Source organism: Pongo abelii, chromosome 3 (genome assembly GCF_028885655.2).
Source record: "Pongo abelii isolate AG06213 chromosome 3, NHGRI_mPonAbe1-v2.0_pri, whole genome shotgun sequence".
Taxonomy (NCBI): domain Eukaryota; kingdom Metazoa; phylum Chordata; class Mammalia; order Primates; family Hominidae; genus Pongo; species Pongo abelii.
Genome location: NC_071988.2, coordinates 94,669,702 through 94,683,151, shown reverse-complemented (window position 1 = coordinate 94,683,151; position 13,450 = coordinate 94,669,702).

Below are 13,450 nucleotides of genomic sequence, written 5' to 3'. Positions count from 1 at the left end.
CTGATTTAAAATTGGCAAAAGATCTGAATAGACATTTCTCAAAAGAAGACAGACAAATGGCAAACAGGTATAGGAAAAGATGCTCAATGTCACCGATCAGAGAAATGAATATCAAAATTACAATGAGATATAATCTCACTTCAGTTTAAATGGCTTTTATCCAAAAGACAGGCAATAACAAATGCCAGTGACGAAATGGAGAAAGGGGAATCCTTGTACACTGTTGGTGGGAATTTAAATTAGTATAACCACTATGGAGAACAGTTTGGAGCTTCCTCAAAAAAGTAAAAATAGAGCTACTATAGGATCCAGCTATCCCATTGCTAGTTATATACCCAAAAGAAAGGAAATCAGAATATTGAAGAGGTATTTGCACTCTCATGTTTAGTGCAGCACTATTAGTAGGCAAGGTTTGGAAGAAACCTAAGTGTCCATCAACATATGAATGGATAAAGAAAATGTGGTACATACACACAATTGAGTACTAGTTAGCCTTAAAAAAGAATGAGATCCAGTCATTTGCAACAACACAGATGGAACTGGAGATCAGTATGTTAAGTGAAATAAGCCAAGCACAGAAAGACAATCATTGCATGTTCTCATTTATCTTTGGGAGCTAAAAATTAAACAATTGAATTCATGGAGATAGAGAGTAGAGGGATGGTTGCCATGCTGGAGGCTGGGAGGAATAGTGAGAGTGGGGGGGCAGGAAGTGGAGATGATTAATTGATACCAAGAAATAGTTGGAAAGAATAATACCCAGTATTTGCTAGCACTACAGAGTGACTATGATTTAAAAAAAAAAAAAAAACTATGCATTTAAATTAGCTAAAAATTTATAATCTGATTGTTTGAAACTCAAAGGATAAATGCTTGAGGTTACGGATACCCCATTTGCCCTGATGAAATTATTGTGCATTGCATGTCTATATCAAAATATACCATGTAACTCATCAACATATATACCTACTATGTACCCATAAGAATTAAAAAATTTTGAAAAGAAATATACAATAGTTTGCTTTCCTTATTTCCCATTTTTTGTTTGGTTTCTATGAGAACTTGTCTTAAGTATTGAACTCTGAGACAATGTGTATTCAGTGTCAAATATCCAAATGAAAATGTAATAATTCAGTTAGTTTTCAAATATCTCTCAGTAGCAGTAAACATATGAGATTCTGTAAACCTCAGATGACATGTGTTTTCAGATTTAGAGGGTAAGAGCAAACAATCATCATCTTTTGAAGCAGAAGCAAGTCAGAATTACTATAAAATAAGTGGGACTAGTCACAGGCAGAAGTGCTTCACTTAAAATGTGTTTCTAATGAGACATGATTTTTCTTTTTTTTTTTTTTCTTTCTGAGACAGAGTTTTGCTCTTATTGCCCAGGCTGGAGTGCAATGGCATAATCTCGGCTCACCACAACATCCGCCTTCCTGGGTTCAAGCGATTCTCCTGCCTCAGCCTTCTGAGTAGCTGGGATTACAGGCATGCGCCACCAGGCCGGGCTTTTTTTTTTTTTTTTTTTTTTTTTTTAGTAGAGACAGGGTTTCTCCATGTTGGTCAAGCTGGTCTCAAACTCCCGACCTCAGGTGATCCACCCACCTCGGCCTCCCAAAGTGCTGGAATTACAGGCGTGAGCCACCGCACCCAGCGAGACATGATTTTTCTATGTCTACTCAGAGTCTAATAAAAGATAGGTAGGATTTAGCCCCAAGAAAATGGAGTTTAAAAATCTATAAACAAACAATAAAATCACTCATTTACATTTTAAATTATTTAGCATGAGGATAATGGAGCAAAAAATATGTGGATTATAAGAATAGGTCAGTATTTATCAAGAATTTTCAAGGAGAATCACTATTTTCATGGGATTTGCTAATCACAAAATAGATACATTTTATAATGAGGCAACAATAACTCCAAAGATTTTCTACTTACTGGGAAAAGGATCCCATTATATATTTACTGTTTTTTTTCTTTTTCATATTTTCTCAGAAAATTTTTAAAATTAATACTTCAATTTCCCAGGATTCATTATGTGAGAATGTCAGACAATAGTATTCTGTGACAGAGGCACAAAATGTAAATTCTGTGTAACCAAATGTAACCAATGTAAATTAACCAATTGGTATTCTACATTATAATTCATTTTCTTGAGTGTTTGGCTCTCAGATCCTGGTGTCCTAGGAATGAACTGATAAAATGTAGGTTTAGGTTCAGGTGTGGTGTTTCACACCTGTAATCCTAGCAACTCAGGATGCTGAGGCAGAAGGATTGCTTGGGGCCAGGAGTTTGGGACCAACTTGGGCAACATAGCAAGACCCCATCTATAAAAATAAAATAAAATAAAACTTAGTCGGGTGTGGCAGTGGACACCTGTAGTCCTAGCTATTTGGGAGGCTGAGGCAGGAGGATTGCTTGAGCCCAGGAATTGGAGGCTATCATGAGCCATGATTGCATTACTAGCAATACCATAACTCAAAAAAAAAAGTTTATAAACCTACAACGGAAGATGGCCGAATAGGAACAGCTCCGGTCTACAGCTCCCAGCGTGAGCGACGCAGAAGACGGGTGATTTCTGCATTTCCATCTGAGGTACCGTGTTCATCTCACTAGGGAGTGCCAGACAGTGGGTGCAGGTCAGTGGGTGAGTGCACCGTGCGCCAGCCGAAGCAGGGGCGAGGCATTGCCTCACTCGGGAAGTGCAAGGGGTCAGGGAGTTCCCTTTCCAGGGGTGACAGACGGCACCTGGAAAATTGGGCCACTCCCACCCGAATACTGTGCTTTTCCGACGGGCTTAGGAAATGGTGCCCCAGGAGATTATAGCCCGCACCTGGCTCAGAGGGTCCCACGCCCACGGAGTCTCGCTGATTGCTAGCACAGCAGTCTGAGATCAAACAGCAAGTCAGCAGTGAGGCTGGGGAAGGGGCTCCCGCCATTGCCCAAGCTCGCTTAGGTAAACAAAGCAGCCGGGAAGCTTGAACTGGGTGGAGCCCACCACAGCTCAAGGAGGCCTGCCTGCTTCTGTAGGCTCCACCTTTGGGGGCATGGCACAGACAAACAAAAAGACAGCAGTAACCTCTGCAGACTTAAATGTCCCTGTCTGACAGCTTTGAGGAGAGCAGTGGTTCTCCCAGCACGCAGCTGGAGATCTGAGAACAGGCAGACTGCCTCCTCAAGTGGGTCCCTGACCCCGGACCCCCGAGCAGCCTAACTGGGAGGCACCCCCCAGCAGGGGCAGACTGACACCTCACACGGCCAGCCGGGTAATCCAACAGACCTGCAGCTGAGGGTCCTGTCTGTTAGAAGGAAAACTAACAGAAAGGACATCCACACCAAAAACCCATCTGTACATCACCATCATCAAAGACCAAAAGTAGATAAAACCACAAAGATGGGGAAAAAACAGAGCAGAAAAACTGGAAACTCTAAAAAGTAGAGTGCCTCTCCTCCTCCAAAGGAACACAGTTCCTCACCAGCAACGGAACAAAGCTGGATGGAGAATGACTTTGACGAGCTGAGAGAAGAAGGCTTCAGATGATCAAATTACTCTGAGCTACGGGAGGATATTCAAACCAAAGGCAAAGAAGTTGAAAACTTTGAAAAAAATTTAGAAGAATGTATAACTAGAATAACAAATACAGAGAAGTGCTTAAAGGAGCTGATGGAGCTGAAAACCAAGGCTCGAGAACTACGTGAAGAATGCAGAAGCCTCAGGAGCCGATGCGATCAAATGGAAGAAAGGGTATCAGCCCTGGAAGATGAAATGAGTGAAATGAAGCGAGAAGGGAAGTTTAGAGAAAAAAGAATAAAAAGAAACGAGCAAAGCCTCCAAGAAATGTGGGACTATGTGAAAAGACCAAATCTACGTCTGATTGGTGTACCTGAAAGTGATGGGGAGAATGGAACCAAGTTGGAAAACACTCTGCAGGATATTATCCAGGAGAACTTCCCCAATCTAGCAAGGCAGGCCAACATTCAGATTCAGGAAATACAGAGAACGCCACAAAGATACTCCTCGAGAAGAGCAACTCCAAGACACATAATTGTCAGATTCACCAAAGTTGAAATGAAGAAAAAATGTTAAGGGCAGCCAGAGAGAAAGGTCGGGTTACCCTCAAAGGGAAGCCCATCAGACTAACAGCTGATCTCTTGGCAGAAACCCTACAAGCCAGAAGAGAGTAGGGGCCAATATTCAACATTCTTAAAGAAAAGAATTTTCAACCCAGAATTTCATATCCAGCCAAACTAAGCTTCATAAGTGAAGGAGAAATAAAATACTTTACAGACAAGCAAATGCTGAGAGATTTTGTCACCACCAGGCCTGCCCTAAAAGAGCTCCTGAAGGAAGTGCTAAACATGGAAAGGCACAACCGGTACCAGCCACTGCAAAATCATGCCAAAATGTAAAGACCATCGAGACTAGGAAGAGACTGCATCAACTAACGAGCAAAATAACCAACTAACATCACAATGACAGGATCAAATTCACACATAACAATATTAACTTTAAATGTAAATGGACTAAATGCTCCAATTAAAAGACATAGACTGGCAAATTGGATAAAGACTCAAGACCCATCAGTGTGCTGTATTCAGGAAACCCATCTCACGTGCAGAGACACACATAGGCTCAAAATAAAAGGATGGAGGAAGATCTACCAAGCAAATGGAAAACAAAAAAAGGCAGGGGTTGCAATCCTAGTCTCTGATAAAACAGACTTTAAACCAACAAAGATCAAAAGAGACAAAGAAGGCCATTACATAATAGTAAAGGGATTAATTCAACAAGAAGAGCTAACTATCCTAAATATATATGCACCCAATACAGGAGCACCCAGATTCATAAAGCAAGTCCTGAGTGACCTACAAAGAGACTTAGACTCCCACACATTAATAATGGGAGACTTTAACACCCCACTGTCAACATTAGACAGATCAACGAGACAGAAAGTCAACAAGGATACCCAGGAATTGAACTCAGCTCTGCACCAAGCGGACCTAATAGACATCTACAGAACTCTCCACCCCAAATCAACAGAATATACATTTTTTTCAGCACCACACCACACTTATTCCAAAATTGACCATATACTTGGAAGTAAAGCTCTCCTCAATAAATGTAAAAGAACAGAAATTATAATGAACTATCTCTCAGATCACAGTGCAATCAAGCTAGAATTTAGGATTAAGAATCTCACTCAAAACTGCTCAACTACATGGAAACTGAACAACCTACTCCTGAATGACTACTGGGTACATAACGAACTGAAGGCAGAAATAAAGATGTTCTTTGAAACCAATGAGAACCAAGACACAACATACCAGAATCTCTGGGATGCATTCAAAGCAGTGTGTAGAGGGAAATTTATAGCACTAAATGCCCATAAGAGAAAGCAGGAAAGATCCAAAATTGACACCCTAACATCACAATTAAAAGAACTAGAAAAGCAAGAGCAAACACATTCAAAAGCTAGCAGAAGGCAAGAAATAACTAAAATCAGAGCAGAACTGAAGGAAATAGAGACACAAAAAACCCTTCAAAAAATTAATGAATCCAGGAGCTGGTTTTTTGAAAGGATCAACAAAATTGATAGACCGCTAGCAAGACTAATAAAGAAAAAAAGAGAGAAGAATCAAATAGATGCAATAAAAAATGATAAAGGGGATATCACCACCGATCCCACAGAAATACAAACTACCATCAGAGAATACTACAAACACCTCTACGCAAATAAACTAGAAAATCTAGAAGAAATGGATAAATTCCTCAACACATACACCCTCCCAAGACTAAACCAGGAAGAAGTTGAATCTCTGAATAGACCAATAACAGGAGCTGAAATTGTGGCAATAATCAATAGCTTACCAACCAAAAAAAGTCCAGGACCAGATGGGTTCACAGCCGAATTCTACCAGAGGTACAAGGAGGAACTGGTACCATTCCTTCTGAAACTATTCCAATCAACAGAAAAAGAGGGAATCCTCCCTAACTCATTTTATGAGGCCAGCATCATCCTGATACCAAAGCTGGGCAGAGACACAACCAAAAAAGAGAATTTTAGACCAATATCCTTGATGAATATTGATGCAAAAATCCTCAATAAAATACTGGAAAACCGAATCCAGCAGCACATCAAAAAGCTTATCCACCATGATCAAGTGGGCTTTATCCCTGGGATGCAAGGCTGGTTCAATATATGCAAATCAATAAATGTAATCCAGCATATAAACAGAACCAAAGACAAAAACCACATGATTATCTCAATAGATGGAGAAAAGACCTTTGACAAAATTCAACAACTCTCCATGCTAAAAACTCTCAATAAATTAGGTATTGATGGGACATATCTCAAAATAATAAGAGCTATCTATGACAAACCCACAGCCAATATCATACTGAATGGGCAAAAACTGGAAGCATTCCCTTTGAAAACTGGCACAAGACAGGGATGCCCTCTCTCACCACTTCTATTCGATATAGTGTTGGAAGTTCTGGCCAGGGCAATTAGGCAGGAGAAGGAAATAAAGGGTATTCAATTAGGAAAAGAGGAAGTCAAATTGTCCCTGTTTGCAGACGACATGATTGTATATCTAGAAAACCCCATTGTCTCAGCCCAAAATCTCCTTAAGCTGATAAGCAACTTCAGCAAAGTCTCAGGATACAAAATCAATGTACAAAAATCACAAGCATTCTTATACACCAATAACAGACAAACAGAGAGCCAAACCATGAGTGAACTCCCATTCACAATTGCTTCAAAGAGAATAAAATACCTAGGAATCCAACTTATGTGAAGGACCTCTTCAAGGAGAACTACAAACCACTGCTCAAGGAAATAAAAGAGGATACAAACAAATGGAAGAACATTCCATGCTCATGGGTAGGAAGAATCAATATCGTGAAAATGGCTATACTGCCCAAAGTAATTTACAGATTCAATGCCATCCCCATCAAGCTACCAATGACTTTCTTCACAGAATTGGAAAAACCTACTTTAAAGTTCATATGGAACCAAAAAAGAGCCCGCATCGCCAAGTCAATCCTAAGCCAAAAGAACAAAGCTGGAGGCATCACACTACCTGACTTCAAACTATACTACAAGGCTACAGTAACCAAAACAGCATGGTACTGGTACCAAAACAGAGATATAGATCAATGGAACAGAACAGAGCCATCAGAAATAACGCCACATATCTACAACTATCTGATCTTTGACAAACCTGAAAAAAACAAGAAATGGGGAAAGGATTCCCTATTTAATAAATGGTGCTGGGAAAACTGGCTAGCCATATGGAGAAAGCTGAAACTGGATCCCTTCCTTACACCTTATACAAAAATCAATTCAAGATGGATTAAAGACTTAAACGTTAGACCTAAAACCATAAAAACCCTAGAAGAAAACCTAGGCATTACCATTCAGGACATAGGCATGGGCAAGGACTTCATGTCTAAGACACCAAAAGCAATGGCAACAAAAGCCAAAATTGACAAATGGGATCTAATTAAACTAAAGAGCTTCTGCACAGCAAAAGAAACTACCATCAGAGTGAACAGGCAACCTACAAAATGGGAGAAAATTTTCGCAACCTACTCATCTGACAAAGGGCTAATATCCAGAATCTACAATGAACTCCAACAAATTTACAAGAAAAAAACAAACAACCCCATCAAAAAGTGGGCGAAGGACATGAACAGACACTTCTCAAAGGAAGACATTTATGCAGCCAAAAAACACATGAAAAAATGCTCACCATCACTGGCCATGAGAGAAATGCAAATCAAAACCACAATGAGATACCATCTCACACCAGTTAGAATGGCAATCATTAAAAAGTCAGGAAACAACAGGTGCTGGAGAGGATGTGGAGAAATAGGAACACTTTTACATTGTTGGTGGGACTGTAAACTAGTTCAACCCTTGTGGAAGTCAGTGTGGCGATTCCTCAGGGATCTAAAACTAGAAATTCCATTTGACCCAGCCATCCCATTACTGGGTACATACCCAAAGGACTATAAATCATGCTGCTATAAAGACACATGCACACATATGTTTATTGCGGCATTATTCACAATAGCAAAGACTTGGAACCAACCCAAATGTCCAACAATGATAGACTGGATTAAGAAAATGTGGCACATATACACCATGGAATACTATGCAGCCATAAAAAACGATGAGTTCATGTCCTTTGTAGGGACATGGATGAAATTGGAAGTCATCATTCTCAGTAAACTATCGCAAGAACAAAAAACCAAACACCGCATATTCTCGCTCATAGGTGGGAATTGAACAATGAGAACACATGGACACAGGAAGGGGAACATCACATTTCGGGGACTGTTGCAGGGTGGGGGGAGGGGGGAGGGATAGCACTGGGAGATATACTTAATGCTAGATGATGAGTTAGTGGGTGCAGTGCACCAGCATGGCACATATATACATATGTAACTAACCTGCACATTGTGCACATGTACCATAAAACCTAAAGTATAATAATAATAAAAAAAAAAGAAAAAAAAAAAGAAAGAAATGTGAAAAAAAAAAAACCTACAACAAATACATCTAGGATATGACTCATCTACATATCTTTGTCTTATAAGCCCCTGCGTAATTATTCAACCAGCCCCCTCATAAAAACATCTTTTGTTGCAATATAGTTTAAAAAGAGAAAACGGGAGAACATAATTCACCTACCAATTGGTGAGTGCATTCTGAAGGTAACCATGTGACTTGAAGGTCCTGCGCTTCTCGTTGAAATCTCTCAACTTTCTAACTATGATTTGTACTTCTCCATGAGTTGCTTTCTGAAGAAACTGAGCAACTGTAATGTTGGGAGTGAAACATAATATTTATGTTAAAGATGGACTCAAGCCCTTTTCTTCCAGTGTTTTTTGTTTTATCATTGCTCCATTCCGAACTCCAAAAACAATGTTATTTCAAATTTCAGACAAAACAATAGTGATAATAAAACTCACATGTTTCTTACATTCTCTCTGGGTAATTCTGGCTATTAATATACTGTATGGCTGAAAAAATGAGATTTTATTTGCTGCTGTGCTATCTGAATGCTTGTGTCCCCTAAAATTCATACATTGAAAATCTAACCCCAAGGTGATAGCGTTTGTAGGTGGTGCCTTTGGGGAGGTGATTAGATGATGAGGTTGGAGTCTTTATGACTGCAACTAGTGCTCTTATAAAAGAAGCCCAAAGGAGCTGGTTTACCTTTTTCCCCATATTAGGACACTACAGTGGGCACCTTCTATGGACCAGAATGTAGATCCATCTCAGATTCTGAATATAAGGATGCTTACCAGATACCAAATCTGCCAGTGCCTTGATCTTGGAGGTCCCAGCCTCCAGAACTGTGAAAAATAAATTTCTGTTGTTTAAAAACTATCCAGTTTACGGTATTTTGTTATAGACGCCCAGATGGAGTGAGATATTTGCATAAAGGAAAATTTTCCAAATTGAAATCCCTCTTTACAATTCCACAACCTATATTTGTTCTCTCATAAATTTCTAGATGTATTTTTATTTACTATAAGTTAAGCAAATTATCAGAATGTATCTTCACTTGTATTTAAACGGTATCCTGTGAATGACTTATATTCAAACATGTTGTGTAGGTGAAATCTATCATTGTTCTACAAATAAGCTGCATGTACTTGTGTTAACACTTCTGAATTAAACTTAATATTTTAGTTATTTAACTCTTTATATTAGAAGTTACTAGCACACCTAAAATTAAGGTTTACCATTGGGTATAAAAGTATAGACATTAATACCTTGCCAGGCTTAATTCGGCAACGTCGGTGTTTCACACATCTTGGATCACCTCCATCTTCTTCATCATCTCCACTCACCAAAATCACACACATATGTTCTCTATTGATAACAGTGTCTTTTCTCCTGTAATAATAGCTCCCAAAGAGCTTAGCAGCTGTTAAATAAACCGTTATCATTTACTATATTGAAATAAGAAAAGGCTTCGGAGACAGCTATTCTGAGTTCAACTTCTAGCTCTGGTACTTACTATGGTCTTGGGAAAATAAGCTCTCTGAGTTTCTGTTTCTCTGGCTATAAAATTTAAATAAGTTCTACTATATTGGGTGGTAGTCAAGATTACATGAAAGCATATATGGGCTGGGCATGATAGCTCATTCCTGTAATCCCAGCACTTTAGGGTGCCAATGCAGGAGGCCAGGATGCCAAGACGTGAGGCCAGGAGTTTCAGACCAGCCTGGGCAACATAGTTAGACCTCACCTCTACAAAAAAATGAAAAACTACTCAGGTACAGGGTTATGCCCCTGTAGTCCTACCTACTCAGGAGGTTAAGGCAGGAAGATCACTTGAGCCCAGGAGGTCAAAGTGGTATGAATGATCATACCACTGCATTCTAGCCTGGATAACAGACCAAGACCCTGTTTCTAAAAATAAAATTTTAAAATAAAAAAATAAAATAAGAAGGCATGTGTGTGAAGTACGAGCACAGGGCCTGGCACATAACAGGTACTGAATAATGTAGCTCATAATATTATTTCTGCTATTATTCAAAGCATTGCTTTGTCTAAAACTGCTTATCCAATTCTAAATATAAGTTTAAAATAGAACATTCCCTTACCTAGAGTGGAAGTGAGGCTGAAGTGGAATATTCCTGTGTGTGTTTCTTCAAAATATCAGCTCTCTCTGTATGTTCATTCCACAAATTAATGTCTTGCAATTTTCAATGATTCTATTTACAGTAATGACCTCTGAAAAAGATAAGCCTTCCCATGTACACTTTAGTAGTCAATGTGCCTTACTTATCTTATCTTTATACCTGGAATATGTAAATTGTAAATAGGATTTTCCACCCACATCTAGTAAACTTCTCTAATGAGATTAATGTAGCTGAAGAAAACAAGAAAAGATGTGGGTGTAGCAGTCTTCATTATTTCAGGAAAATCTTTATGGAAAGTGTTCTATCATTTGAGAGAAATGAAGAACTTTATATTCTTTTCAAGTAATTATTATTAAAAAGAAACCTTTTTCTGGTGAATATTTTTTCCAAGCAACTATGGCCCTGATAAAATTGAGGAAATCTATGACAATGAAGAAATATTGCTGATGGATTGAATTCATTAATGAATACTGCATTTTTAAACAAGTCATGTCAATCTGCTTGTTTCTTTAAGATTTCAACATGCAAACTTTATAATTAAGTAATCCATAAACACTCTTGGCAAATGTTGGTCTGCACTACCTCATTTCTTAGAAATGATTGTTGACATGTCCAAAGTTCTAAAGTGGAAGGGAAGAAGATAAACACAGATTTACTAAATGGTCAGGGCTCAGGTTCTAATGCTGGGTACATTTTCAAGTCCCTGGGGAGAAGGGGAGTTAGGAGCTGTGCAAGCATTGGGAGTGAACCTAAAAGAATGGGACCTAATTCATCAAACACTTACTATGGTCACTTTATATGACTCTCAGATAGTTAGCAATATTAGTATTTCTTGAATGAGAAATTAAGACTCAGAGTCAAGTAATGTGTTCATAGACTCACAGGTAAAAATTCATGTCTGTCTGACTTTACAGCCCACACATCCAAGAGCTAGTATTAAGGCTGAGACACCAATATCCCTCAGCTATTGTCTGCTTTGTCTATCAACCAATTCTTGGGTCTAAGGCAGGAAACAGGTAATTAGTAACTAAATAACAATTGTAAGATGCCTATACATGTAAAGTCTAAAATTTTGAAAATGGGAGATCATGGGTTATTATTTTATTCTCTTCTCAATTTCCTCATTTTTAAATGGAAGGTTTGGATCAAATAAGCTCTAAGGCTGACAGAATCTTACTTAATTCTGCTACTCACATATTCTCAATACCAGTTTTCTAAGCAAAAATATATCACAAGTGAGAGAGACATATTTGCCTGAAAAACAACCCCAAAACATCTGTTATTATTTAGTTTTGGGATGCATCGACTTGTCGTAAAGAGTATGAAGGATGCTAGAGAGCCCACCAAGGTCAGCAAGGGGAAGACTATCTTTGGCAGGTCTCCATCATCCATTTTGAGGTCCTCTAAACAGTCTTAACATTCATTGTCTCTTTTGTCATGTATCCTTAGAGCTGTTCCCTTGAAATCTTACTCTAAACTTCTTAGAACTATCAAAAATGTACCTATTAAACTAAGTCCAATCTTTTGTCAAATCCTTTGGAAGAATGCTCCAAGACTGTTACCCACTGCAGACACTGCTATCTGATCACTGCACTCTTTCTCTCTGAGATTATGCTCAGTCTTAGAAACACTCACAGCACAAAGCTGCAGGACAGCCACTATCAGTTGATTGGAGTTAACGTTAAAAATTTTTTAACAATTGTTATGTGTGCTAAACTAATTCCTCCTTAAAAAAATAACTGACCAAAATTAACTTTCCTTGGGAACCCTTCTTCAGAGACATTTGCAATCAATAAGAGATTCTTGACAATATTTAAAATGTTAAGTCCTTTATCAGTAACTAGTGGTAGAATTCCAGACCACAGGAAAGACAAGTAGCAAGGATTATTGAAGTAAAGGCAATGAGATAGGTTTTGTGATATCAATCAATAAACACCAGCACAGAATTGGCTCTAGAAGAAAATAAACTCTTCAGGCTGGCCTTTAAGATAAAATATGGAAGGTATGCAAGTACAAGATTCAGTGATGATTTTTAATAAATATTATTTTCATAGGAAACTTATTTCTTGCCCAAGTCATAGAAACAGAGTTCAAAGAGGCCTTAGAAAGACCATGACTGGATGCCACCAAAAACCCAGGCGGTAGCTGCTCACGCACATGCAGTCTTGGCATTGAGTATTGCACCAGGAGGCTTATCACATGTATAAGCATCTCTAGTGTTAGAAAATGTTTTTCTGCATCAAACCAGGTATGTTCTATTCATTGGTATGAGTTCTGTTCAAGTAATACAGAGTAAGACTAATTCGTGCCCACTCCAAATCTCCTCCTCTTCAGGCAACTGTGTCTTTTGCAGAAGCCATTCTTCTCCCACCTTTCCTGCTTTGATTAATGTGCTTTCTGGCATGGCAGTAGAGAAAGAGTTGTATGGCAGTTTCCACTGCCATGACAGAAACTTTATGATGGTGGCAAGTTCCTGGGTCCCTGATTTTGTATCTGCTTCTCTTAGCACAGTATTGAATACATAGCAGAATCTAGTATAAAATTAAGTTCACTAATTATGCTTTGTTTCACTTCCGTTTTCTAAATCTACTATCTGTTGTTTAAGTAAAGCAATACTTCCTTGTTATCCTCATTGGTAAATGAGAGTGCTTGGAGAAAATGGTTAGAGGACAAAATAGCTTTATGAATTAAACACCTGTTATCTGCTGGCCAATGTATTAAGTACTTTATATAGTAATTTAATTCATTTCTCTAAAGCCTTTGTGACTTGATATTAGCCCA